The following is a 15,681-nucleotide window of genomic DNA, read 5'->3' on the forward strand; positions in this document are numbered from 1 at the left end:
CCAGTTTTTAATCAGATTTTGTTTTGTTGTTGTTTTTGAAATGTATAAGTTCTTTATATATTTTGGATATTAACCCCTTGTTGGATATATGATTTGCAAATATCTTCTCTCAGTTACTAGGTTGCGTTTTCATTTTGTTGATGGTTTCCTTCCTGTATGAAAGCTCTTTAGTTTGATATAGTCCCACTTGTTTATTTTGGCTTTTCTTTTCCTTGCCTTTGGAGTTAGATCGAAAAACAACTTTGCTAAGATCAATGTTACAGAGTTTACTAACTGGTTTTTGTTTTATTTGTTTTGTTGTGTGTGTGTGTGTGTGTGTGTGTGTGTGTGTGTATTTAGGATTTTTATGGTTTCAGGTCTTACATTGAAGTCTTTAACCTATTTTGAATTAATTTTGGTACATGCTGTATGATATTTGTCCACTTTCATTCTTTGCATGTACGTCAGTTTTCCCAGAACCATTTATTGAAGAGATTGTTTATTTCTCCATTGTATATGCTTGCCTCATTTGTCATAAATTAATTGTCCATATTTACATGGGTTTATTTCTGGGCTCTCTATTCTGTTCCTTGATCTAAAAGTCTCCTTTGTTCTTTTATTTGTTTTTATTTTTTGCTCATTCCATAATGTTTTGTTTACTATATCTTTAACATATAGTTTGAAATCAGGGAATGTGATTCTTCTAGGTTTGTTCTTCTTCTTCAAAAAAAATTTTTTTCTCCATGGGGGCTTTTGTGGTTCCATACACATTTCAAAATTATTTGTTCTACTTCTTTGAAATATGCCATTGTAATTTTGATTGGGATTGTACTGAATTTGTATATTGCTTTGGGTAGAATGGGCATTTTAATAATTTAATTCTTATAATCCATGAACATGGGATATCATTTCATTTACTTGTGTCTTCTTCAACTTCTTTAATCAATGTTTTACAGTTTTCAGTGTACAGGTTTTCTACCTCTTCAGTTAAATTTATTCCTAAGTATTTTATTCCTTGTGATGCAATTGTAAATGGGATTGTTTTCTTAATTTATTTTTCTTACAGTTTACTATTAGTGTATAGAAATGCAAGAGAATTTTTGTATTAATTTTGTATCTGCTACTTCACTGAGTTCATTTACTAATTATAACAATTTTTGGTGGAGTTTTTAAGGTTTTCTATTGTCATGTCATCTGCAGTTCTTCCTTTTCAAAGTGTATGCCTTTGATTTCTTCTATGATCTAGTAGTTGTTCAGTAACACATTACAAAACACTACTTTTTTACTCCTCCTGCTCCCTCCAACCACCACCACATTTTTTATTTTTGAAGTCACTTATTACATATTTTTGTTTTATATATCCCTTAACTAATTATTGTAGTTTTAATTAACTTTACCATTTTTCTCTTTTAACATTCTTAGTAGTAGTAGTAGTAGTGTGGTCAATCTACTACCTTTACCTTGTTATTAATTCATGAAATTTCTATTCAGTTTAAGGAAGTTCCTCTAGTATTTCTTGCACTGCTGATTTAGTAGCAATGGAAAGCAATGAGCTTGTGCTTATTTGGAAAATTATTTTATTTCTCTATCAGATATGAATGATAACCTTGTTGGGTAGAGTATTTTTGGCTGGAAGATTTTTTCCTTTCAGCACTTTGAATATGTGATGCCACTTCCTCTGGCTTGCAAAGTTTCTTTTGAGAAATCTGATAGTCTTATGGTGATTCTATTATATGTAACAATTTATTTTTGTCTCACTACTTTTAAGATTCTCTCTATATCTTTAAATTTTGACTTTTTAATTATAATGTATCCTGGTGTGCCTCTTTTGGAGTTCATCTTATTTGGAATTCCCTGGGCTTCCTGGACTTGGATGTCTATTTCCTTTCTTCAGTTAGAGAAGTTTTTAGCCATTATTTCTTCAAATAAGTTTTCTGTCCCTTTCTCTTTCTCTTCTCCTTCTAAAACCCTTTCATGAGAATGTTAGTCTGCTTGATTTTTGCCACAGAGATTCTTTCAGTTATCTTCATTTTTTAAAAAAATTCTTTTTTTTTTCCTTTTTGCTATTCCACCTGGATGAGTTCCATTGCTTTATTTTCCAGCTCCTTGATTTGTTCTACTTCATCCAGTCTGCTGTTGAGCCCAGTTGTATTTTCTCTTGAGTAAGGAGTACTATTCACTTAATTATTTCAAAACATAAGAAGACCCAGTGTCAAAACTTGTTTTTAATAATATCTTATTCTAAGTGAAAAACTAATCTATTGGTATTTTTTAAACCATACGGCAGAACAGAAGCCCTAGCCATTCTGCTGCCCTGATAAGATAATTGGTTTGGCTCAGTTAAAATGGGGAGAAAGCTGAAAGCCACTGATGTATGTACATGTGCTTAGAGTGGTTGGATATTTTGACCAAAAATCTTTATTTGCACACTTATTTCCTTAATGTTGGCTGCTCATCAATTTTAGCTATTGTCCTAATAAAAATCTCAAATTTACATTATCTACTTTCTAATACAAAAATGCAGAATATGCGGAGAAAGGGGAATACTGCTATACTGTTGGTGGGAATGCAAGCTAGTGCAGCCACTCTGGAAAACAGTATGGAGGTTCCTAAAAAGTTGAAAATAGAGCTATCCTATGATCCAGCAATTGCACTACTGGATATTTACCCCAAAGATACAAATGTAGTGACCCGAAGGGGCACATGCACTCCACTGTTTATAGCAGCAATATCTACAATATCTGAACTATAGAAAGAGCCTAGATGTCCATCAACAGAAGAATGATGAAGAAGATGTGGTATATATATATATACAAGGGAATATTCTGCAGCCATCAAAAAAATGAAATCTTGCCATTTGCAATGATGTGGATGGAACTAGAGGGTATTATGCTAAGTGAAAAAGTCAATCAGAGAAAGACAAGTATCATGATCTCACTGATATGAGGAACTTGAGAAAGAAGACAGGATCATAGGGGAAGGGAGGGATAAAATGACACAAGATGAAAGCAGAGAGGGAGACAAATCATAAGAGACTTAATCTCAGGAAACAAACTGATGGTTGCTGGAGTGGTGAGGGGTGGCCGGGATGGGATGGCTGGGTGATGGACATTTGGGAAGGTATGTACTATGGTGAGTGCTGTGAATTGTGTAAGACTGATGAATCACAGACAAAAAAATATATATTTCATATGTTGAAAAGTAAAAAAAAAAAATGCAGACTATACAAAAGGTAAAAAATATGTTAGTGTACTACAAGTATCATAACAATAGTTTGAATTGGATATTCTCCTGAAAATATTTTTGATCAACAGAAATCAAAGGAGAAGTCATTCTAAAACGATTTCTTTTTTCTTTTTTTAAATCTGGAAGTCATTTTACAAGATAATTTACACTAACTCCATTATAACATCAATACAGATGTAGAACTAAGACTCAAATTGATAGATTTTTAAGGTCAAATGTCAAAGATTTCTACCATGTGATTTTTTTGAAGACATTAATGCAACTCTAAATGAGAATAAATTAATTACTGATAAACTTACTAAAAATCATGTCAAAGGGAATTTATTAGAATCATAGCTAAGTTATATATTCATTAGTATTATTTGAACAGAAAGAAATTAAGTTTTATAAACATCTTCCAAATTATAATTAACAAGCTTTTTATTTTGTTTCACTATTCAAAAAAAGTAACCAAGATATAAATTAGCATAAAATTGACTTTCCTCTTCAACTCATTGATGTGGAACCCAATTCGTTGCCTTGTGACTGCCTATGCTCATATTATTTTTCAGTGTGACTTTCATTTGATCCCAGAGCTATGGTCTCTTTTCAAGTATCCATAATGTGTTTTATCCATTTTTATAAAAAAGATGTAAGTTGGCAGAGAATAACTTGTTCAGATGTTCATGGGTGGTGTCTAACACTGAGGAAATACTTCAGTAAATATGTTGCTTAAACCAGCATATTCTGCAACCATCAGAGGAAATTTCCTGCCAAAACGTTTCTTTATAATCAAGCAAAAACTTAAAAAATAGTCCGTTGGATGTATTATGAACCCTTTTTAATTCTATCTTATTCATCTGACTTGTTCATAAAGAGTATGTTTGAAAAATATATGTTTACATTGGTAAAGACTTTGCAATGGTTTCTCAATCTTAAAAATTTTTCTTAAACAGTTTTACTTTTGAAGATAGTTTAGGTTTAGAATTGTGAAAACGTAGTTCTAAATGTCGATATTTATCAGTTAAAAGGAGAGCATTTCCTCCTATGTAAGACTCATCTTTTTCATTTTAAGTTTTTGCTTTGATTTTGAGTTTCTTGTTGGAAAAATAGACAACTCTTCTGGATATCTTAATTAGAGGAAATATTATTAGAAGGCTACATGATAGATACTTGAATATATGAAAAAGCTAACAAGAAAACTTGAAAAATAGGGAAGAGTCTACAGAAGATCTAGGAGGACAGAAAATAGCCCAATGTGTCCCTAATCACACCTACAGTTTCAAAGACGCATGTAGAAATGTCTGATTGGCTGAGATTATGTCTTCTGTACTTGATCTAGTTCCCAGAATCTGTGAATGACGGACTTGCCCATTCTTAATCTGTTAAAGAAGTTTCCTGAAAAAAACTTGAGTTCAAATGCTAGGCAAATATTTATTTTAATCTATTACTTTGAATATCTAGTATCAAAGGAAATAACGGTTGATGTACATACTCCTCTCTTACAAATCTATTAAAACTGACCCTTATTTAACCCAAACACCTATACTCCCAAAGTCTCATCAGTTATGGCAGCCAAATCCAAGTTTAGGACTTTCCCGTTGTAATCATCCTTCTATAATTTGCCTTTACCAATTATTAATATATTGTGATTTTGTGACATTGTTGATTTGGTTTCACTATAAAGTTAATCACCATCAAACAACACAAGGTACATAGAGGGAGGGGAAGCCTGATCAGTATTTTGAATTTAAAAAAAAAAAACGGTTTATGACATCTTTAATATTGTGTTAAATATCTCCATTGACTGTACAAAAGCTGTTGTATTCAGTTAACATCCTACTGATAATTGTTTTTGATCAAAGAAAGGTATTATCTGTAACCCTGGACTGGGTATAGTTTCACTTGCACCATGGTGATATTCCTTATAAGACTACAAAGCCATTTTTTAAAACTTTAGGGTAATTCTTATGTATGTATGTATATGTATATGTATGTGTATATATATATATATATATATATATATATAAACTTATATGTAATCTCTCTATACAAAATCTAACATTATTGTATTAAATTTACTTATTTAAATCAACTAGGGATTGAAAACAAAATACCTGCAGCAAAATATAGAAACTTATGAAAATAGGGGCACCTGGGTGCTTAGTCAGTTGAGCGTCTGACTGTTGGTTTCAGCTCAGGTCATACTCTCAGGTCTCTGGGATCCAGGCCCGTGTCAGGCTCCCCCCTCAGAAAGGGGTCTACTTGTCTCCCTCTCTCTCTCTGCCCCAGACCCAACTTGTGCTCTCTCTCTCTCAAATAAATAATATTTTTTAAAAAGAAAATTATGAAAATAAATCTTAAAATTAGAAAAATCCAAAAATACTGAAAGCACTGAAAGTTACTTAAAAAACAATGTTGAATATGAGGACATATACAATGAACATGGGATAAATGAAGAAATTATCACCACCCCAAATACAACTAAAAAGTTGCATTTATCAACTACAACCTTTAATCAAAACTGCCTAATACATATTTCAATGATTGTTTTAAATAATGTTTGTTATTGAAGAACTTGAACAAGCAGAATCTCACATTCTTTAACAAGGAAAGCACTAAGTAGAGCTTGCGTAAAACTCTCAATTCTGCAGTGATTTTTCTAATTGCAAAATTGGAAGAATTACCTAGATAGATTGCTTTTATAAGAGAAATGCCTTAGCTATGAATGATGTAATTAAAGTAAAAACAAATCAGTTGTTTAAGATTGCTGAACTCCATTTAGAGATCAGTTTCAGAAGTCACCTTGAAATTGTAAGAAACCATAAATTATGATGTTAGCAGTAAGTTTTTTGGCTCTCCTTAACAGTTTTAGGAAAATTGCTTCAATTCTTAACTTGCTCGGAGTTTTAATCATGAATGGATGCTGCATTTTGTCAAGTGATTTTTCTGCATCTATGGAAGAAAACTCTTCCTTGTATACCTAATGCATGTCTATTTCATCTAATAGCACAGCTTGCAAATTATTAGTCTTGCCCTTAGATACTAAACATGACTTAACTCTTTTACTGCTTTGGGTTTAATTATAAAGCTTCTTATACAAATGGCACTGTGGCATCATGTTCAAATTAATTCTCTGTTATTGCCTAAAATTATCTCTTGACGACAGGAATGGAAAAAGAAACAGATAGAAAATTCCGTTTACATCACCATAATTTTACTACATTTTTATTAACATCTTTTACCTTAGAATGCTCTTAATTTACAAAAAAAGTTACAAAGGTAGTACAGAGAAATCCATGTACTTCTCACTTAGTTTCTTCCATTGTTAACATCTTACATTTCCATAGTTCATTTGTCAAACTCACTTACTCATTTGCTAAACTCACTTATTAATTCGAGGAGTTTAATCTAAGAAACTGACATTTATAACTACTGTATTTTAATGTTCAGACATCACTTCTAATAATAGCAGGCATTTCAGTCCTTTTCCCTTCTCCAGGTAATTTCTGAGAATCCACGTCTGTGGTGCTAACCTGATTGATATATTTGTGCTGTTAATGTATGGTACTCTCTGTCAATAGTCAATGTCAGCTATGGGTGGGACAATGCAAAAACTAAAGTTGCCTCTTGTATTTCATACCATTTCTCAATGATTTACTACTTTTTCTGAAGATACTGTCTCTCCCTTTCTAGCTACACTGTGAACTTGGCACACATCTTCTAAATCTATCACTGAATTTTACACATCAACTCAATCTCAAGATTCCTTACCTACCATTCACCAGGCCACTTTGTGGGAGGGAGAAAACCACCTACAATTTTTAAATATATCTTCTTGTATCAAAAAATTGATAATTCTCATGTTTTAATTATTCTTGTGGCAAAAATCTTCACTGATAACTTGCAAATCCTTACAAACTGGTATGTATTCCACATTATTATACAAAGAATGAATTGAAAAAGCCCTTGGGACTGTGCTTCATCACAGCCTGGTGGTCAGATTTATCATATGATGGTTAGAACTATATATAACAAGATTATATTCATCCCAATCTGGTTATGTATAGTTTGTAACTATTAACTACATCATTTCTAGCCTTTCTTTTTTTGTACTACATCTGTTTGGTTGCAAAGAGAAATTTCTGTTCAAAGGTATCTACTTTGTATTTATATCCCTGCCCTTATTATATTAATCTAAATGTATTTGCACTTCCGTATGTAATATAAAGCCAAACTCTCTTGTAACTTGGAGATATCTTGTATATAGTATTTAAATAATAACTGTTTCTTTAGAGAGAATCAAGAAACAGATCTATAATGTAGCAGGTGGCTGTCTGACTAACACCTCTGGAGAGTCTGACTGTGATTTGGAAAGATCCTTTCTACCAGAAGTCCCAAAGAACAGGTTACCTTGGCAACAGACAATTTAAAATAACAGATTAGCCACCCTAAAATGCTCTTTAACTTTTACAAAGATTTGGTGGTAGTTGTTTGGGAAATACAAATACTATATTAAAAACTGTTCTAAAAGGCTTGAAAACTTTCTCTTTGCTCTTTATCTCATTAATTCCAATTGATAACATTCCTGATTTGTCAAAAATATGTATTATTTAGTAAAGAAATTAGCAGCAGATCCATGCAGCATGTTGATTTCTCTAGAGCAATATCTCACAAGGCAATGGATGATTTTTCTCTATTATTGGCAGATTTACATACTTAATTAAATTCATTTAGCAGAAGAAGTATCAGAACCTCAGACAGGTTAAGTGATTTTGCCAGGATATCCCTGTGAGCAAGAGGAAACACGGGAACAAAATCTGAAAATTACAGACGTACACTTTTATCCATTGACTCCCATAAAATAAAGTGAGGTGTTGACAAAATTAAATAAAATGCAAAAGAGGAAAGATACAAATAAAAAGAAGAGATAAAAAGTCACATGACACTCAAAGGGCTTCATGATCTTGCTAGTGAATTCTGCAACCTCATATATCAGATTCTTTTCCACCTGCACTGAAACATTTCCAACTCTCCAGATAGACAGTGTTCTTTCTCACATCCAATTTTTGGCAAAGGACTTTCTTGCTCCCTGATATATACTTTTCTTCTTTTAAGTTGTTCTAAATTATTCTCACTCTTTAAAATTTCCCTCACATGTCACTCAATCTGGAAGTTCATTATTATCTTTCCCAATTCGGCATCATTGCCCTTGTCTTGTTTTCTTACTGCAGCTTGAGCATATCTTGATTTTACTGCCAAGCAAAAATCACACTCTTGGAAATCTTGTAAACCTAACTGGGCCCCTCACTAGCCTGTTAACAATTTGACAGCAAGATCTGTATTTAAAAAGTTTATTTATTTATTTTTTTATAGATTTCCTAGTCCTACCTAGTACATTAGCTAGTCCACTGCTTCATCAGAATGATAAAGTGAGTGAAATTTTAAAAATAACTTATACATATTGGTATTATTGTCTTTAATTGGACATTATCTCTGACTATAAATAACTTCTAAGTTAACTATAAGGAGGGGCACCTGGGTGGCTTAGTCAGCTCAACATTTGACTCTTGATTTTGGCTCAGATCATGATCTCAGGGTCCTGGGATTGAACCCCAAGTTGGGCTCCCGCTCAGTGCAATGTGAGCTTGTCCCTCTTCTTCTGCTCCTCCCCAACTTGCACATGCCTGCCTTCTCTCTCTCTCAAATAAATAAATAAAATCTTTAAAAAAATGTTAAGTATAAAAATCCTTTATTGGCTTACTTTTTACTCTTTCCTGAAGGTCTTATATTAACCAAAGATTAGAAATCTCAGTAGGATAAAATATAGTATATCAATAAAGCTGAGAATTTTCAAATTATACATTTAGAATCCTATTTGTTTTTCTTTATCCTTATAGAAAACTATGGATGCTGAAAATTTGTATTCCCAGATTTGTAAAACAATAAATAAATTTAAAAAGGACCTCCAATTAGATTTGAATATTAGGTAAATAGACATTTTATATAGTTATTTTATGTTTAATTATGCATGATTAATGTGACAATATGTATTTTTACTTTTTATTTCATTTTAACTTATTTATATTTAAAGTATTCTTGTAATAACATGTAGTTTGGTCTTACTTTTATTCACTAGAATAATCGTTTTTTAGATGGGTTATTTATACTATTTATAATTAATTCAGTTATTGATATGATTATGTTTAAGTTTATCATCTTATTGTTTTTGTATTCGTCTATCTGGTCTTTATTCTCTTTCCCTCTAGTTTTTTATTTTTTTCTCTCTTCTTTGAATCAATACAGTATATTTTTATAAATCCATATTTTTCTCCTCTCCTGCCTTATTAGACATTACCCTTCATTTTGTTATTTCAGTGATTGTTAAGGGTGTGAAGTATACATTTTAACTTGTCACAGTCTTTACCTTAAATCAAATACCTTTACCTGAATTAAATAACTTTACCTGAATTAAATACCTTTAACTGGTATTATACCACTTCACATATAACATTGGTCCTTCAATTTTTCTTCTTTATGTCTTATGCTACTATTGTCTTACATTTCATTTATGCATATACATATATTAGTATTGTTCTTATTTTTATTTAAATAGTTAATTATCTTTTTAAAAATTTAATAAGAAAATATTATATATATCATCATTCATACATACATATGCTCACATAGTTGTCATTTCTAGTGTTCTATACTCCTTAATATAGGTCCATATTTCCATAAGTAAAAAGTTCTGTTTTTCGCATGCTCATTTTGAGATGTCTCACAGAAAGCCAATTAGTCATATAAGAGGAACAGGTTATGACTGAATTTATTATTTTAGAAGTAATGGAGCTACAGTTTATCGTGTATAATCAGAATGGGACACAAAATTTCAGAACTTTGAGTTAACTAGATAAAATATGTTAAGAACTATATATATAAATGCTTAAAAATGAATTTGAAACTATAATAATTAACTTTATATGTAATAATAAGTCACCCTTTATATTTATGAATGTTAGGGTGATGTGTTCCATCTAAAATTTTCTATAAGAATAAAGAGAGAAAAACAAATGGAATTCCAATTGGTTCTTCGTATGCCAAATATAAAGATAGTTGTAGAGTTGCCATAGTGATAACTGATGCTGGAAGTAACTCAGTCCTCTCAAAAGCTTTCATAAATGAAGGCCTCTCTGAATTATAGCCTAATCTAAATTTAAGATAAATAAATTAACTTTAACAAACACTATGTTATGATTATCTGGTATGCATTTATAAATGTGTTCTTTGAATTTTTCTGTGATAGGCATATCTGCTGAATAATGTTCATATTATTAGGGTTATCAGGGCTAAAGTTTTGGCTATAAACGTACACATATCAAAACATAAAGGAAAGAGGGAAATTTATACAGACTTCATAAAGTTTTGAAAAATAACTTGATTTCTTCAATTGTCACAGTTTCTTTGATGTAAACCCCTTTATAAAATTAAAATAAAGTTTTGATATTATAAACAGTTATAAGTTTAATTTCAAATTCTAGGTAGGTAAGTTGCAACACAGTGTAAATACATATCTTAAACATAACATTGAGTAAATAACAGGACACAAAAGAATACACAAATTATGATTCCTGTGTGTAAAGCTCAAAAACAGGTAAACTATCCTGTGCTATTAGAAGTCAAGATAATGTTTAACCTCAGCTGAGAAGTAAGAAGTAGGTAAATAGTGAAGGAGAATAGGAGAAGAGATTTTGGGGCCCTGGTAATGTTTTGTTATGGATTTGTATATGGGAAAAGGGTGCCTAATTTGTGAAAATGTATCATAATAATATATGAACTTTTATGAACATAGGTTACACATTGTGAGGATTAATTTTGTATGTCAACTTGGCTGAATCATGAGATGCCCAAATATTTGACCAAACATTACTTCTGGATGTATCTGTGAGGGTGTTTCTGGGTGAAATTAGTATTGAATTAGTGGACTCCTAAAGCAATTTATCCTTTGAATGTGGGGAAGCATCATTCAGTCCAAGTAGAAATCCTGAATAAACAAAAAGGCAAAAGAAGGAACAATTCTTCTTTCTCTGCCTGATTGCTTGTGATGCAACATTGGTCTTCTGCCTTTGGCACTCCTCGTTGTGAGGCTTTCACACCCAGACTGAAATCTACACTGTGAGTTTTTCCAGTTCTCAGGCCGTAAGATGTGGTCTGAATTACACCACTGACTTTACTGTCAATCTCTCTCTCTATTCTATGGTCTTGTTCCTCTGGAGAACCCTGATACATCCTAACCCATCAATAAACATTTATAAGATACTTAGATTCTTAATCAAACTACTTAGACATTTTATATGTTGTAAAAATGTTGTCTTCTCTGACAACCAACTATTTGCCAGTTATCTTAAAATAATGGATACTGTTATAACCTATTCCTGTTATGTTCCTAATTGTTATCTCCTTTTGCCAATCTAAGGGACATCTCAAATCTGCTTTCAAAACAAAACAAAGCAAAACATTAAAAAAAATTTTGCAAAGACAAAAACAAAGGCACAATTTTCCTATACTTCTAAAGCTAGTCTATCAATGTCTTACTTAATAATTTCACTAACAAAACACATGTTAAATCCATTCACTTCTTTCTGTCTCCACTACTAGAATCACAAATAAATTATCATCTATCAACCAAACTGATGAAATAATCTCTTAATTTGTTCACCCAATTTTAAATTTTATTGTTCTAAAATTCACTCTTCACACAGCAATAAGAATGGAATTTCTGTTTGTGCTATTCCATTATATAAAACTCTCTGGTGCTTTACCATTATACCTGGAATAAAATGTAAACTGGGATTAAAATTACATACTCGGCCCTGCCTACCCCTGGACAGCATCTTAAAAAGTGCTGATGTAGATTCTGTTTAGTGGCTGTATATCCCTGGAATGCATAGACCTATGACCCAACATTTTCTTTTTATTCTTAAGATGTCCATGAGATCTTGTTTAATACTTAATTATTCACCATGTCTCTAACGCTTCACCTTATTTTAATTCTTTGTAAGATTTATTCCTTTGTTTAGTATTTTTCTCAACCCACTAAAATGTATGTCTAAAAGACTTGGTTTTATGACTTTGTCTCATTTACTGTTATAAGCAAAGTATCCAAAAATGATACATGAGACATAATAGATGTTCAATGAAGGAAAAAGGAATAAAAAGAGGTTGTACATATGCTATTTAATTAATACTTACTTAATATTAATTTTTATTATTTGATATCCACATATATATCACTCATATTAAATTTAATTCTACTTCAATATAAATATTTTCTTTTCATGTAAACTATTAAAATGTTTATAAATCATGATAATATTTTTCTTGACAGTCTTTATAAGCTCCTAAAATATGGAGCAAATTCATCACTTTTAAAGATAAGACTTGTCTAATTACAAAATTAAAAGGAAAAAGTAACATAAACACACAAAAAAATGTGTCACTTTGATCTTTATTATAGCATCTAGTATTGTCAACTTGATTAAAGGATAATTACCAGCTCAGAGTTTAAAAAAAAAGTAAGGGTAATTTTGATGAGATTTCTTCTAATTAGTTTTCAGATAAAAATCAACCTTCACAACTGCATGTTTAGCCTTGGCTGGGAGGTGGGAAAGTCCTCCATTTTATCATTATCTATAACTGCATTATAATAAAAATTATACTAAAAAACCTCTTTCTACCAAAATAGGTTTTGAATTGTTTATTAACTTTTGAATTATACCAGAAATTACTAAATTGGAATTACTTACTGAAGCCATGTGTGTTCTCTCAGACTGTCAGTTAGATGAAAATCAATAAATAAATTCCTATGAGTGACAATATTTTTTATTAACCAATATCTTTATTTATTTTTTAAAGATTTTATTTATTTATTTGAGAGAGAGAGAATGAGAGACAGAGAGCATGAGAGGGAAGAGGGCCAGAGGGAGAAGCAGACCCCCCGCCGAGCAGGGATCCCGATGCGGGACTTGATCCCAGGACTCCAGGATCATGACCTGAGCCAAAGGCAGTCGCTTAACCAACTGAGCCACCCAGGCGCCCCTAACCAATATCTTTTATATACATATGAGTACATACCATGTACTTGTACCCTTAGGAAAACAACATGGCTAGATCTAGAGGGTATTATGCTAAGTGAAATAAATCAGACGACAAAGACAAATACCATATAATTTCACTCATATGTGGAATCTAAAAAAATAAAAAGAAAAACAAATGAAAAAACAAACAAAAAGCAGAATCAGATCTGTAAATACAGAGAACAAATTGATTGTTGCCAGTTGGCAAAGAAGTGAGAGAAAGGTCAAAATCGTTGAAGGGGAGTGGGACATACAGTCTCCCAGTTATGGGATGAATAAGTCATGTGAATAAATACACAGCATAAGGAATATAGTCACTGATACTGTAATAGGGTTGTTTGGTGACAGATGGTAGCTGCATTTGTGGTGAGATAGCAAAAGGTGCAGAGAAGTTGAATCACTATGTTTACACCTGAAATTAATGAAACGCATTGTATGTCAACTAGATGCAAATTTAAAAAAAATTAAAACTCCAAGGAAATGAAAAAAGAAAAAGTGTAATTTTACAGAATCATTTAACTGGACTATACAATAAATATATACAAATGTAATTTTCTTTTCTAATTGATGATACCTAGAAATACCTTTACAACTATGAATTTATACATTATTTACATATATTAGAGATTTTGAAAAGTTAAAAAATGGAGATGAATCCATAATATAACCAAAATAGTTTCCAAACTAATAAGAAACAATAAAATTTCAATTATAAAAAACTTCATATTTTCTTGCTCTATGATTTTAATTATACTTAAAATAATAAATATCCTTCACCATATGTAAGAAGTATTCTTGGGGTGCCTCGATGGCTCAGTCAGTTAAGTGTCCAACTCTCGATCTAAGCTCAGGTCTTGATCTCAGGGTTTTGAATTCAAGCCCCATATTGGGCTCCACACTGGGCGTGGAGCCTACTAAAAAAAAAAAAAAAAAAAAATCTTAAGTCAGTTTAAGATATTTTTACTTTTGATTTTTTATACTTTTGTTTTTGTAGAATACTCCATTATAAATAATAAATATCAGTTAATAATTGGTGTGTTAAACATATAACAAATCAGCATGAAAAGTTTCCATGTAATCAAGTGCCAGGGATGCCAATGATGTTAACTATTATTAAATGTTCTGATATTACTCATTTTGATGTTGAGGATTGTGAGTTTTTCCTAATCCTTTTCTATAAGGTAAAATATTTCTTTATTTTTAATAGAAACTTTTATATATTTTCATTAAAAAGTAAACAAATATTACAATATTAACCTTAGGTGTACCCACTTTACCACATATAAACTTATATTAACATTGAGTAAATTATACCAGCCGTACAGTTGTAGTTTTTCATTTTTTGTTTTTATTCAAGCCAAACTGACTCCCGTGTAACAAATCCTATTGATAATCAACCTCAAATTCCCTCATCCCACCCCTAAACTGACCCATTGATATGGTAGGCATTTTCAAACACTCTGAAGCTTTGGCAAATCATAGGGAATTTATGAAATTTTAAGATAACTGGTGCGGTGGTGACACTCAAATGGTTAACATTTTCTTTTTTATAGTCTCTGGGGAATGGGGATTAAATTCTACTTTAGTAAAACAAATAAAGCAATGAGCAATTATTGTCCATCTGAGTTTTTGATTGATAGTCACAAGATTGATAGATAAACTTGCCATGGAATACTAATATAGATAATGACTTGTAAAAATTATTTCTACTAGAGAGAGACTACACATTTCAAAATGATTCTAATATGTGTCAAGGATCCCCACTTACTGAATTTTAAGTTTTCCTTAAAACTTAAATGACTTACAAATCATAATAAAGATGACAGTCCCGTTCTTCAGAATTACACTGTGGAAGGGACTATACTTGACTCCTTTCTTCTGAGTCTTATTTCACATCTCTTATTTTACCTCCAGTGGAATGAATGTTAATGTAGTGAAAAGCACTCCGGGGATCTTTAGGCACTTTGCTCATTGCTATATATTTCCTAGGGTTTATTCCAGTGCCTAGTTCAGACTGAGCATCTATCAAACAAAGAATTGAATGAATGAATGAATGAATGAATGAATGATTCAATGAATACTGATGCAAAAAAGTATTATTCTATCATTCTGAAATGAGTGATCAGTCAAAGTTGTCTGAGCATCAGCCTGTTAATTTGGTGAGCAGACAGGAAGATCTTATAATAGGTATGTACAAGGAAAGGAGTTTGCAAAATGGCGCATATTAGAAAGAATTGGGTACCCTTCTGGGTAATCTCATTCAGTGGATCCTTGAATTAGCAATATTCCCAGACATTCTTGCAAATATAAGACTTCCAGGTATCCTCAAACATTTAATAAT

Source organism: Callorhinus ursinus, unplaced genomic scaffold (assembly GCF_003265705.2).
Source record: "Callorhinus ursinus isolate GAN/ISIS: 27379988/994484 unplaced genomic scaffold, GSC_fseal_2.0 scaffold1, whole genome shotgun sequence".
NCBI classification, from domain to species: Eukaryota; Metazoa; Chordata; class Mammalia; order Carnivora; family Otariidae; genus Callorhinus; species Callorhinus ursinus.